Below are 11,990 nucleotides of genomic sequence, written 5' to 3'. Positions count from 1 at the left end.
AATTCATAGCAGGGAAGACCAAGCCAGACGGGAAGATTGTGATCGGGGAGAACGTGTCTGCTGTGATACAAAAGAGAAGGATGCCTTCGAAATGCACAGACCCAGGTATGTTCACATTACCCATTTCTCTAGGGGATATCAGAGTCGAGCATGCTATGTGTGATCTAGGGGCGTCTATAAATGTTTTACCGCTTTCGATCTACAAGAAACTGACAGGGGTTAGGATGGTCGCCACCAAGGTGGTAATCCAGTTAGCAGATAGAACTTGCATCTGTCCTGAAGGTGTGTTAGAAAATGTCATAGTCAAGGTGCATGATTTTCTATATCCTGCTGATTTCTATGTTATCAAAATGAATGATAATGAGTCTGCTGAGTCGAGTGGCGTGCTTTTAGGGAGACCATTCTTGCGCACTGCTAAGACCATTATCGATGTCTTCGATGGAACAATTTGCTTGGATTATAATGGGGAAAAATATACATTTAGCATAGATGAGGGAATGAAAAGACCATTGGATGTTGAGAATTTGTATGCTATAGATGTTATTAACCCCTTGGTCCAAGAATATCTTGAGACAGAATTGATACAGGAACAAATTGACAACTCGGAGTTGAGCCATTTAATCGATCGAGAAGTTGTAGGGTGGTGTGCAGCAATGAACACAACGGAATTGACAGATGAGGAACTAACAGAGGCCATCATGGAGTTTTGCAGAAATCCCGAGTCAGCTAGATCAAGGGGATCAGCCCATGTGGCTAGTCTGGAGAATTCTCCTGGGTCTGGGAAGGAAACATTACCTGATATTGCAGAAAAAAATCCCTTGCCCCAGGAGACGAATGACACGAGGAAGGAACTAAAGACACTCCCACCAGGCCTCAAGTATGCTTACTTGGAAGAGAATAAGGCATTCCCAGTAATAGTCAACAGTAACTTGACTAAGGAGCAGGAGAAGGAATTGTTGGAAGTGATCAGGCGGAACAAGAAAGCAATAGGGTGGACCCTCTCTGATTTAGTAGGAATCAGCCCTGATCTCTGTATGCACCACATCCGTTTAGAAGAAGGTGTGAAGGCTCACCGAGACGCACAACGGAAACTGAATCCGAACATGCGAGAGGAAGTTCTGAAGGAGGTGTTGAAATTGCTCTCTCTAGGGATCATCTACTCCATTCCGGACAGTGAGTGGGTCAGTCCTGTCCATATGGTGCCCAAAAAGTCTGGAATACAGGTTGTCAAGAATGACAAGAACGAGTTGGTGCCCACTAGGCTGGTGACGGGGTGGAGGATGTGCATCGACTACAGGAAGTTGAATGAGGCCACGAAGAAGGATCACTTCCCCCTACCTTTCATTGATCAGATGTTAGAAAGATTGGCTGGAAAACAGTATTTTTGTTTCCTTGATGGATACAGTGGCTATTTCCAGATCTACGTTAACCCAGAGGACCAAGGGAAAACCACGTTCACGTGCCCTTTTGGTACGTATGCATACCGAAGAATGCCGTTTGGATTGTGTAACGCACCAGGAACGTTCCAGCGGTGTATGATGAGTATTTTTTCGGATTTGCTTGAAGTATGCATTGAGATATTCATGGATGATTTTACCGTATACGGGAATTCATTCGACACTTGTTTGGCCAGCCTTGACCTAGTATTGAAAAGATGCCAGGAGAAGCACCTAGTTTTGAATTTCGCGAAAATAGCGCAACCGCTCACTCATTTGTTGCACAACGATGTGGGATTCGTCTTTGACGAAGGATGCAAGAAGGCCTTTCAATTGATCAAAGACAGACTCGTGTCAGCACCAATAATCAGGGCGCCAGACTGGAATAACCCTTTTGAGATAATGTGCGACGCGAGTAATTTCGCTGTGGGAGCTGTCCTAGGGCAGAAGATAGACGGAAGAAGTTATGTGATCTTCTATACATCCAAGACACTAAATCAAGCTCAGAAGAACTATGATACCACGGAGAAGGAAATGTTGGCTGTCGTTTACTCGTTCGAACAATTCCGACCTTATCTTCTTGGGTCGAGGGTTATAGTCTTCACAGATCATGCAGCAATAAAGTACTTACCGGCTAAGAAAGAGTCTAAGCCGAGGTTAATCCGTTGGGTGTTGCTTTAGCAGGAGTTTGATTGGGAAGTGAGAGACAAAAGAAGAACGGAGAATAGAGTAGCCGATCACTTGAGCAGAATTCATCAAGGGGAAACAGAAGAGGCCATACCCGATGCTTTTCCTGAAGAGCATTTGTATTATCTAGGGGAATTCCCTAGACAGATCAGTTGGGAGGCAGTTTTGGCATTAACCGGTCTAGGAGAATCCGACAAGGGGAAGCGAACGCTTAACGCAGAACCATGGTTTGATGACTTAGCGAACTACTTAGTCACGGGAGAGGTGCCAAGCTCAGACGAAGTTTCCCGGGCCCAGAAGATGAAAATTAAAATTGAAGCCAAATATTACTTTTGGGATGATCCTTACTTATGAAAGATGTGTTCGGATCAAGAGATTAGACGCTGCATTCCCGATTGGGAACAAAGAGATGTGCTAATTCATTGCCACACCTTGGCATGTGGAGGTCACTTTGGACCAAGGAAGACAGCAAGGAAAGTATTGGACAACGGTTTCTACTGGCCAACGCTTAACAAAGATGCCTTCGAGTTTTGTCAGTGTTGCGAGAGGTGCCAACAGACAGGGGGAATTTCAAGGAGGGACGAGATTCCCCAAGTCCCGGTGATTGTTTGTGAAATCTTCGATGTATGGGGGATGGACTTCATGGGACCATTTCCATCATCCTGTGGGAACACATATATATTGGTTGCAGTAGACTATGTGTCTAAATGGATAGAAGCTAAGGCCATCACGACATGTGAATCGAAGAAGGTGGCAAAATTTCTGAAGGCCAATATCTTCAACAAATATGGAGTTCCTCGAGCCATCGTCTCAGATCAAGGAACACATTTCTGTAATCGCACCATCGAGGCCCTGATGAAAAAATATGGTGTTCACCATAGGGTATCTACCCCGTACCCAGAAATTTCTAATCGCGAGATAAAGGCAATATTGGAGAAGACAGTTAATCCGTCAAGGAAAGACTGGAGTAAGAGGCTCGGTGATGCATTATGGGCCTACAGAACTGCTTTCAAGACTCCTATCGGAATGTCGCCTTATAGGCTGGTGTTTGGCAAGATGTGCCACTTGCCCGTGGGTATAGAGCACAAGGCGTACTGGGCAGTCAAGGAGATGAGTATTAAGCCTTCGGCTTGTGAAGAAGAAAGGAAGTTACAGTTACAAGAACTGGAGGAATTGAGGCTGGAGTCTTATGAGTCTGCTATGTGGTATAAGGAAAGGACAAAGTTATGGCATGACAAGAATCTCCGGGTCAAGGAACTCCACGTGGGACACAAGGTGCTCCTTTTCCAATCCCGTCTCAAGCTGATGCCAGGGAAGTTGAAGTCTAAGTGGATCGGTCCATATACCATTGTCGGCCTCCGTGCAAACGGAGTAGTAGAGATCCAGGGAAGTGCTTCTAACTCTGTCCCTTTTCTTGTTAATGGTCACAGAGTGAAAGTCTATAGGGATAATTCTGAGTTGTGTGTAGTGGAGGAAGTTCCACTACGTGCACTCCCTATTATCACCTAGTCGGACAAGGAGGTATTCTCGATGAATTCCTGGGTCAGGTAAATTGGTTGACATTTTAAATATATAAACTGAACCAGGGGATCGCGGGAATACTCAAAAGTAGTGTGTAAATAGTTAATTGCGTTCTAAACATAGGAAAATCCAATAAATGTATATAAAATTTAAATCTTCCAAAAAATATTTTCGAAGCACCAGACTCCTTAGGAAAAACGTTGTCTTGTATTTCATCCTCGACCTAGGAGTCTGGCGTCTTCAATTTCTTTTAAGTATAAAGTCATGGTCAGTGAAATCAGCTAGGGAAGGAGAATCTAGAGAAGGGAGTTAAGGAGGGACGGAGATAATTTGAATTTCGAATCGGCCGATATTTATGGGAGGTGTACAATTGCTTACATCACGTCTGCAACCGCACCATCTTTTCACCAAAAAGGCTAACCTGCAGTTTCTCTCTCCAATAATCCTAATCGACGAACTGCAATTTCTCTCCCTTCTCTCTACTTTGTTTCTCTCTCAAGAAACACAAACCCTAACCAATTTCGACCAAGTTTTCCTTTTGATTTCAGATTTATAGCGATGGATCCAACTCAGGCCACCAGAAGTTCGCAGCCGGAGGTGCACGACGCGGTTCTACTGGCAGAACTGACGCAAAAATTGGGAAGCGTCGAGAAGGCGAAAGAAGTTTACGCTCTGTTCTCCGCCAGCCTGATTACATCCGCGGCGGCCATACCACCACCGACGACCCCAGCGGATTCGATGACACAACCCGCAGTTCCCCACGAAGAGAGGCCTCAAGTTTCAACCAGGGTATCAGACTCTGGTTTTCAACAGACAGAAACCACTCCAAGCACAAGTGCACTGGAGGCGGACAAGGAAGAGGCGACAAGTAAACTGACGGCGGATGGTGGGCGGAATATCGGTGAAACGGAGATGGAGGCCGAGAGACAAGACAATGAAAACCCTAGCTCTGAGGGTGAGAAAAAAGGGGAAGCCCCTGTACGAGAGGAGGTTTGCTGAGGGGGAAACCCCTGTCATGGAAAGGATTGTGGAGGGGTAAACCACTGGTTTGATAAAGATTGCTAAGGGGGAAACCCTTGTTCTAGATTTGATAACTGAGGGGGAAACCCCTATGGAGACGGGGGATGAAACCCCAAAGGATTTTAGGGGATCGACCCCTGAACCAATGGAGAAGGGGCCGGCCCCAAGTGATGTCAGGGGGGAAACCCCTGTTTATATCATGGGGGGGACCCCGATGGTGGATGATGTGGGGGAAACCCCGGAAAAGCTTTTGGAAGAGACAGACCTAAATACTACTGAAGTAACGGAGCCCGTCGAGGAAGGGCTAGATCTGATTGTGGACCTGGTGGACGACCAGGAAGAAGACGAACCCCGGGTGGACGAGAGAGCCGAGAGGAGAAGGGCCAGAAGGAGTCTGCTTGACGAAGTGGATGACTTGGTCTATTCCGAGAAGGAGGAGTTCCCTTCCCGAGGGACAGAAGCTGAAGAGGTGGAGGATCGTCGCCTGGCCAAGGAAAGGGCAAGGAAAGGAAAGGGAGCTGCGACCCAGTCAAAACGGTCAAGGAAAGCTCCCTCCGTCGAGGAGGTTGAGGAGCCCCTTTCCCCAGTGACCGAAGTTCCCTCTACCGAGGAACAAGCTGAGCCTACTCCTGGGTCCAATTCTGAACTTGAAGAATCTGAAGAAGAGTTCATCCATGGGCGTCCGGAGGTGTGGCTGACTAAGGAACTGCTGGAGTCGATGAGGCATTTCGACGATCAGAAACGGGCCACAGTGTACAAAGAGAGATGCAGTGCTGGAAAGATGGCTAAGTCTGGCAAGCAGTACAGCTCCGAAGAACTTATGACGATTGCTTGTGATGAAGACTTCCGCGCATGTATCTACTCAATCGGATTTGAGTGGTTATTGAGGCACAGCCAGGAGAAGGTGCCCGTAGGTTTAGCCCGAGAGTTTTTCTCAACGTTCCGACTAAAGAACACTTCTAACCTCGACGCGAACTCCATCACATTCAGGCTTTTTAACGAAGAACATGAAATGAGCATCAGAGAGTGGTCTTTGAGGATGGAGTTGTTTACCAAGGCTGAGAATGATGAAGGCATATGGAATGAGAGGATGGTTGGCGTACCGAAGAACACGCTAGGGTTCAAAGTGCAAGCAGCATGGGAACTGGTTACCCACTCCAAGGCAGGGGCATTCAAGTCCAGCTATTCCAAGGCTTCTCACATTGAGGACCGCATCCTCCGATTTGCCCAGACGTTTATCAGCTACAACCTAATGGGAACTGTAAATTCAGCTCTGACAACTACCGACCTCTACTTCACTTGGTGCATGGCGAAAGGCGTAAAGGTTCTTCTAGGCTACTGGTTGGCTCAAGCATGTCATCAAATGACAAGCAACCCTGCTCGACATATGTATACCTGCCATCTCCTATGCGCCTACCTCCAGCGGAATATTGAAATGAAGATAGCCAAAACCGCTCCTTTAGTCGTGATGTGCGAGCCCCCGGAGACTTTCAGTGTTGAATACTTTTTCAACAAAGGGTTACTCCAAGCTCACGGCAAACAAACTTTCTTCTACGAGGTAGGAGACAAGGTGAAAGCGGAGACGAAGGCGGTGGAGGCTGTGCCCAGTGGAGAGGTCGAGGAGCTGAGGAAGGACGTGCAAGGTATGAGGAAGGAAATGCAAGTGATGCGAAAGGAGATGGTGAGAGAGCTTGGAGGGATAAGGAAAGAATTGAGCGGGAATCGTGAAGAGGTGAAGACCCTGCGGGGGAATATTGCGGACTTGGCGGTGAAGGCCGCCAAGCAGAACGAGCGGATGACGGAGGCTGTGGAGCTAATAATGAAGATGTTAAAATGGTTGGAAAAGACTCCCCTTGACCCAGTCGAAGGTGCTTCCTGGGTCCAGCAGCGAGGTCAAGCAGCCAGGCCAGGGCAGTTCCTCCGTTCAGGGACCACCACACCCGCTCAAGCAAGTGGTTACCCCATCCGCGTCCAAGCCGGTGTTATTCCCATCTAGGTCAAAGTCCCTGATGTTAAAGAAACCAGTGTCTGATCAACCAGAGCAAGAGAAGGAAGAAGAGGAGCCGGAGCTGCCGGCGAAAAAGAAAGTGAAGATGACCCGACCCGGGATCCCACCCCAATCTGGCTCTCGAGGGAGCCAGACCCAGAAGTGAATCACCCCCATGACCAAGTAACTTTTATTTTCTGCATTCCGTTATATTTGTTTTTTTTATGTCTTTGTTATTATGTGTCTCTGTGAATATTTGCTATATGTGTTTACCTTATCCCACTTAGCCCAATGCTTGGTCTAAGTGTGAGAGGTTTATGTTTTCTGTTTATTGTGTCTTCTCCCACTTAGCCCGATGCTCGGTCTAAGTGTGAGAAGTTTTATATGATTATTATTTGTTTGTTGTGTGTTGAATTGACTACCCTGTTTCCCCCCTTCACGACGATGGCTTGGGGACAAGCTAGAGTGAAGTGGGAGGGGGAGGGGAGTCAATGTGTGTAGTTGTTCAGCATGTTAGGAGTCGTTAAGTCTAGGTTTCATTTGTGTCGCATGAGCTAGTGAATATAATACGGCATGATCTCCTTAGTGAGAGTAATTGAAGATAGGATGTATTTCAACTTAGAAGCCTTTTCCCTTAATAAGCCGAGGTCAATATGGATGAAGTAAGAACGATAGAGGATGCCTTAGCTTACTTAGTTGTGAAGCCCCACTATAAGAGCGAATTATAAGCCTAAAATAATTTTGAGCTAACACATGTAAATGGGGCCACCACTGAATGCTTAGGGAGAAGAGTCATGAAGGAGAAAAATAGGGAAATTGGGTTATGAAGGTATAAGCTGGACGAAGTCCAGGTAAAGGAGTTATAAGCTGGGCGAAGTCCAGAGGAGAGAAGAGGGAAATGGAGGAATAAGCTGGACAAAGTCCAGAGAAAAAAAAAATGATGAAAAAAAGAGGAGGTATAAGCTGGACGAAGTCCAGGAGAAATATGTCTAAGGGCAGAAAGCAATAGTAACCTGACCCAGTAAAAAGAGGGGAACGAAGTGTAAAAAGGAGAAAACTCTCATAACCCGACGCTTCAGTGGTATGGCAATAACTTATGAGAGAATCGGTCCTAACATCCCTGGTGAGGAATGAGTGATCGAGTGAATCCAACAAATGGGGAAGTGAAAGGCTATCTTGACAAACTGATAGATTGATTAGGCAGAAGAAGGGAAGGGGCCAATTTGGAGAAGTGCAACCTGTTGGATTGACCTTATTGTTGTGGGGATGGTTGCCTAAAAGTTGAAGCTAGTTCATGCATATGTGTTTATGTGTTTTTCTTTAAGTGTTTGTTATATGTGCATTAGTTGTGTCTAGGTCTAGGAGTCTGTGTCAAGTTAGAGTCTAAAGAGTCGGTCAGGGGATAACCGTGCTTTGAAATTCGCCTTATTCTTTTTCTTGTCTTTATACTTGAGGACAAGTATGGTTTAAGTGTGAGCAGTTTGATAAGGCTAATTTCATGCATCGGTTATGTGGTGAAAAACACTTTATTTTACCTGGGTCTAACGCAGTTTTTAAGCCAGGTGTGTGAAGGAAATCGCTAGATCCAGGAAGAGCTGGAGGCAATGGACTAGCGAAGGAAAGCGAAGGAAAGTGAGCAGAGTTGAAGAGAAAAATGGCTGGACGAAGGGAGTCAAAAGCTGAGGGTAACGAAGACTATTCATACCCTGCTGGACCCACTTCCACGCCTATATATAGAGGAGCATGCAGCACACGACATATACATGATTTTGCTCTCAGCTCACACACTTACACACACTTGGGAAAAATGGGAGTTCTGAGGTAGTTAGGGGTTTCATCTTCGGAGAAAGTTAGTGGTAACACCGTCCTCACGGAGGGAGAAGATACAATCAGTTTACATTCAGTTTTTGCACTCTTATTCCGTCGAACTTCAACGTTTCCGAAGTCGATTGGTTGCTGGCTACTTACCGATTATCTATGCATTTAGTTTATGTCATGATGGTGTTTATTTTGTGTTGATTTACGTTGATTCTGTGCTTTTGAGGTTTAATTTCAGAAGTTGAATGTTATTCTCTGTTTTGGATGTTTCTGTGCTTGATCTGGGGAATAGGTTGTGGATCTGTGTTGTTGTTGTTGATCGGCGAATTTGTAGCTATGGACATAAATTTGGACGGAGTTTGTTTTGGTTGCTTGGATCCGGAGTGGATTTAGCATCCGAAGTGTGGATCTGAACAGGGGAAACTGAGTTGTGCATGGATTATGAATTTTCTGCTCTCTTTTCATTTTACTTCGTCTAGTAGTCGCAGATCTGCTTAGGTTTATTTGTTCTTCGACTTTGTTGCTTTAAATCCAGTCTGCTTGTTTCGATTTACGTCCTATCTCTGTTTTTACTGGATGTTTCATGCCAATTGTTGGAGAAGATGATGTCGCTGTCAGTTAGTACTTTAGTTCGTTGTTTTTCAGCTTTTCATCCGTATTTTACCTTTTCAGTAAATGGTCCCCACCGTCAGTTGTTTTCCCAGGTCTAGGTAATTTAGGGAATAGTTTCTTAGATCTAGTGATTGTCCCGCTGTTCCAGTAAAATGCAATTTTCCTGTTTGTCTAGATCTAGTTGTTAGCATAGCATATTTCAACACCAAGTCTAGTTTAATTTCCTCAACCCAAATTGCGTGGCAGCAGCCAACCCAAAAATAGTCCCCAATCCTTGAACATGTTTAGTTGCGCATTCATCTCTGTGGGATCGATCCCTACTTCCCTGTGCTAATTTTAGTATACGTGGTTGGGGGTTTTGAAGAGGTATTCTGTGTGTCCGACGACCGAGATCTTTCGACGATCCGTGAGTTCCTAGACCCTGTGATCTAATGGATTCTCTGGATCTAGGGAGCTTGATATTCCTTACTGTGCACACAGTCTAAACCCAAGTAGCTTCAATGTCCCAAGCAGTTACTTAAATCAGAGAAAACAAGATTCCTCTCGAATAAATCGTAGTGGTCGAAAATTCCAATAAAATATGTGGAATAATTATGGATGAACCTATTTAATCTCACTCACCCTTAGGAAAATAATTTTCTACAATATATTTCAACCCGCATCAAATATTCACAAAGTCACGTCACAATTTCAACCATTTTGACTATTCCACCTCCACGTCACATTTTTAACAATATTGACTATTTAACAGCCACGTCATATAATCAACAGATTTGACTATTCAAATCAATCTCAACTCCAAATCTCAATTAGGTCACAAAGAATCATGCAATTAATTCACTCATCATTTAATCCACATAGTTCACGGCATTAAAAGTATTAAATATAAAAAATTTATGGTTCGAAAATTAGGGTTCAAAAAAGTGGGGCGGCACATCCTACCACTCTTAAAAGAAATTTCATCCCGAAATTTGGTACCTTCATGGGAAGAGTTCGGGTATAGTTCCATCATCTTGTCCTCTTGCTCCCACGTGGCTTCTTCATGCCCGTGATTTCACCATACTTTCACAGAAGCAATTGATTTATTTCTCTAATTTTGAACCTTCCGGTCCAAGAACATTTGGGGTCGCTCCCCGTAGCTCAAGTCTGAGTTCAAGGAAACTTTTTCGTAGTGAATCACATGCTTTGGGTCGAATATGTATTTCCGCAATCGTGACACGTGAAAGACGTTGTGCACATTTCCAAGGCTTGGTGGTAGCGCCAATCGGTATGAAACAGGTCCTACTCTGTCACGCCCGCATTTTCTAAGGATAGAAAACACGGTTGATTGCGACTAGGGGTGGGTTAAAGAAGCGGGGAAGAAAGGGGAAAACAACAAAACTCGACCAAAGCTTGATATAATAGAAATAAGTCGAATAAAATCAGAGTATCGTTTCAACAATCAACAACTCCAAATGAAACTATCTCAACAATACACGAACTCAAAAGAAATAACATTCAGCGGAAGCATTTCGAGATTAGAATAATGCTGTGTATGAAGACACAACATATTTTGAACATTTGATAGACATTCTTCACTTTTATGCTCAACACCCACCGTGCTCGTCGCAGCTCAACCTGCACATATGGAAAACACATGCAGGGCTGAGTACTTGATGTACTCAGTGAACAAATGCCAAAACAATTTGTAAAAACAGTTATGTCATGCCGCCATTGAGTGACCTCGGGGTTTTAATTTGAAAAGGCCCGAGACACTAAAAATCTCAAACAGAAACTTTCAACGCATCCTCAAATCCTTTTCCTCATCATATTAAAACACAACCATTTCTCCTTGACTTATTTAAGAAACTGCCATATCTGTTCTTTAGGGTGCCGTGTAAGGTGGCCACTTTCCACGAGCACGAAAACCGGCCAACCCATTCGATGACTCACAGTCCTCATCGTGTACACTAGTCCGAGTAGGGACGCACCCTTTCTAGGACCCGAATTCGATTAAACTCATAGTAGGGACTCACTCCCCACTAAGCAATCATCAACATCATCATCTCAACAACCTCAACATCAACATCTCAACATACATCAACCTCAACAACATGTGAAACGAGAATGTGGCCGCAAACTCGATCACCGGACCGGCCGACCCGAAAGACGGCTCACGATCCCCAATGGTGTACACTAGTATAAGTAGGGACTCACTCCCTAGTTAGACCCGAATTCGATTTCAATAGGTCTAGTAGGGACAACTCCCTTGCTAAACAAACAAATAGACATTTCTCAAAACAAAAAACATGGCATGATATACCCTTTGCAAACTCCATTTTTCTCATAAAACTTATTTGAAACATAAATAATTTTTCTGTCAAGGTCGAGCATCATCTCACATCATATCAACAAGTCGAGCAAATCACAATATCACTCAATAAATCAACACATATTATCACATAACATCACTTTCAATACTCACTTTAATCACAAATTTCACATCATGCTTGGTATTTAAATAATTGCAGTCACGTAAAATGATGCTCAAACCGATATATATAATAAATCGAAAGCTCTTGAAAACTTTAGTTCGAAAGCCCACTTCGTTCGTTTAGCTCCTTAATTCTTCTTTCCGTTCCATTCTCAAAAACCGTGCATGAAGTCACACATTGATTTAGTGTACTCCGGCCCATTCTTCATTTAATTAAAACAGTAGGCCCAAATATTTTAATAAAACCATGCTCAATCCTTAATATTCCTCACCGTACTTTACGTGAACTCCCAAATTTGGGATTTGAAGTCCCCTTCTTCTTCTTCTCGATCTCTCCCTCCGTCTCTCATCTCTCTCAAATTTCCAAGTCAACACCAACACTTGAATAATTGTAGCCCAACCTCTCTCTCCTCACCATTCTAAAACTCCTTCTCTC

Source organism: Salvia hispanica, chromosome 5 (genome assembly GCF_023119035.1).
Source record: "Salvia hispanica cultivar TCC Black 2014 chromosome 5, UniMelb_Shisp_WGS_1.0, whole genome shotgun sequence".
Lineage (NCBI taxonomy): Eukaryota > Viridiplantae > Streptophyta > Magnoliopsida > Lamiales > Lamiaceae > Salvia > Salvia hispanica.
Note: the sequence above shows the minus strand (reverse complement) of the source record.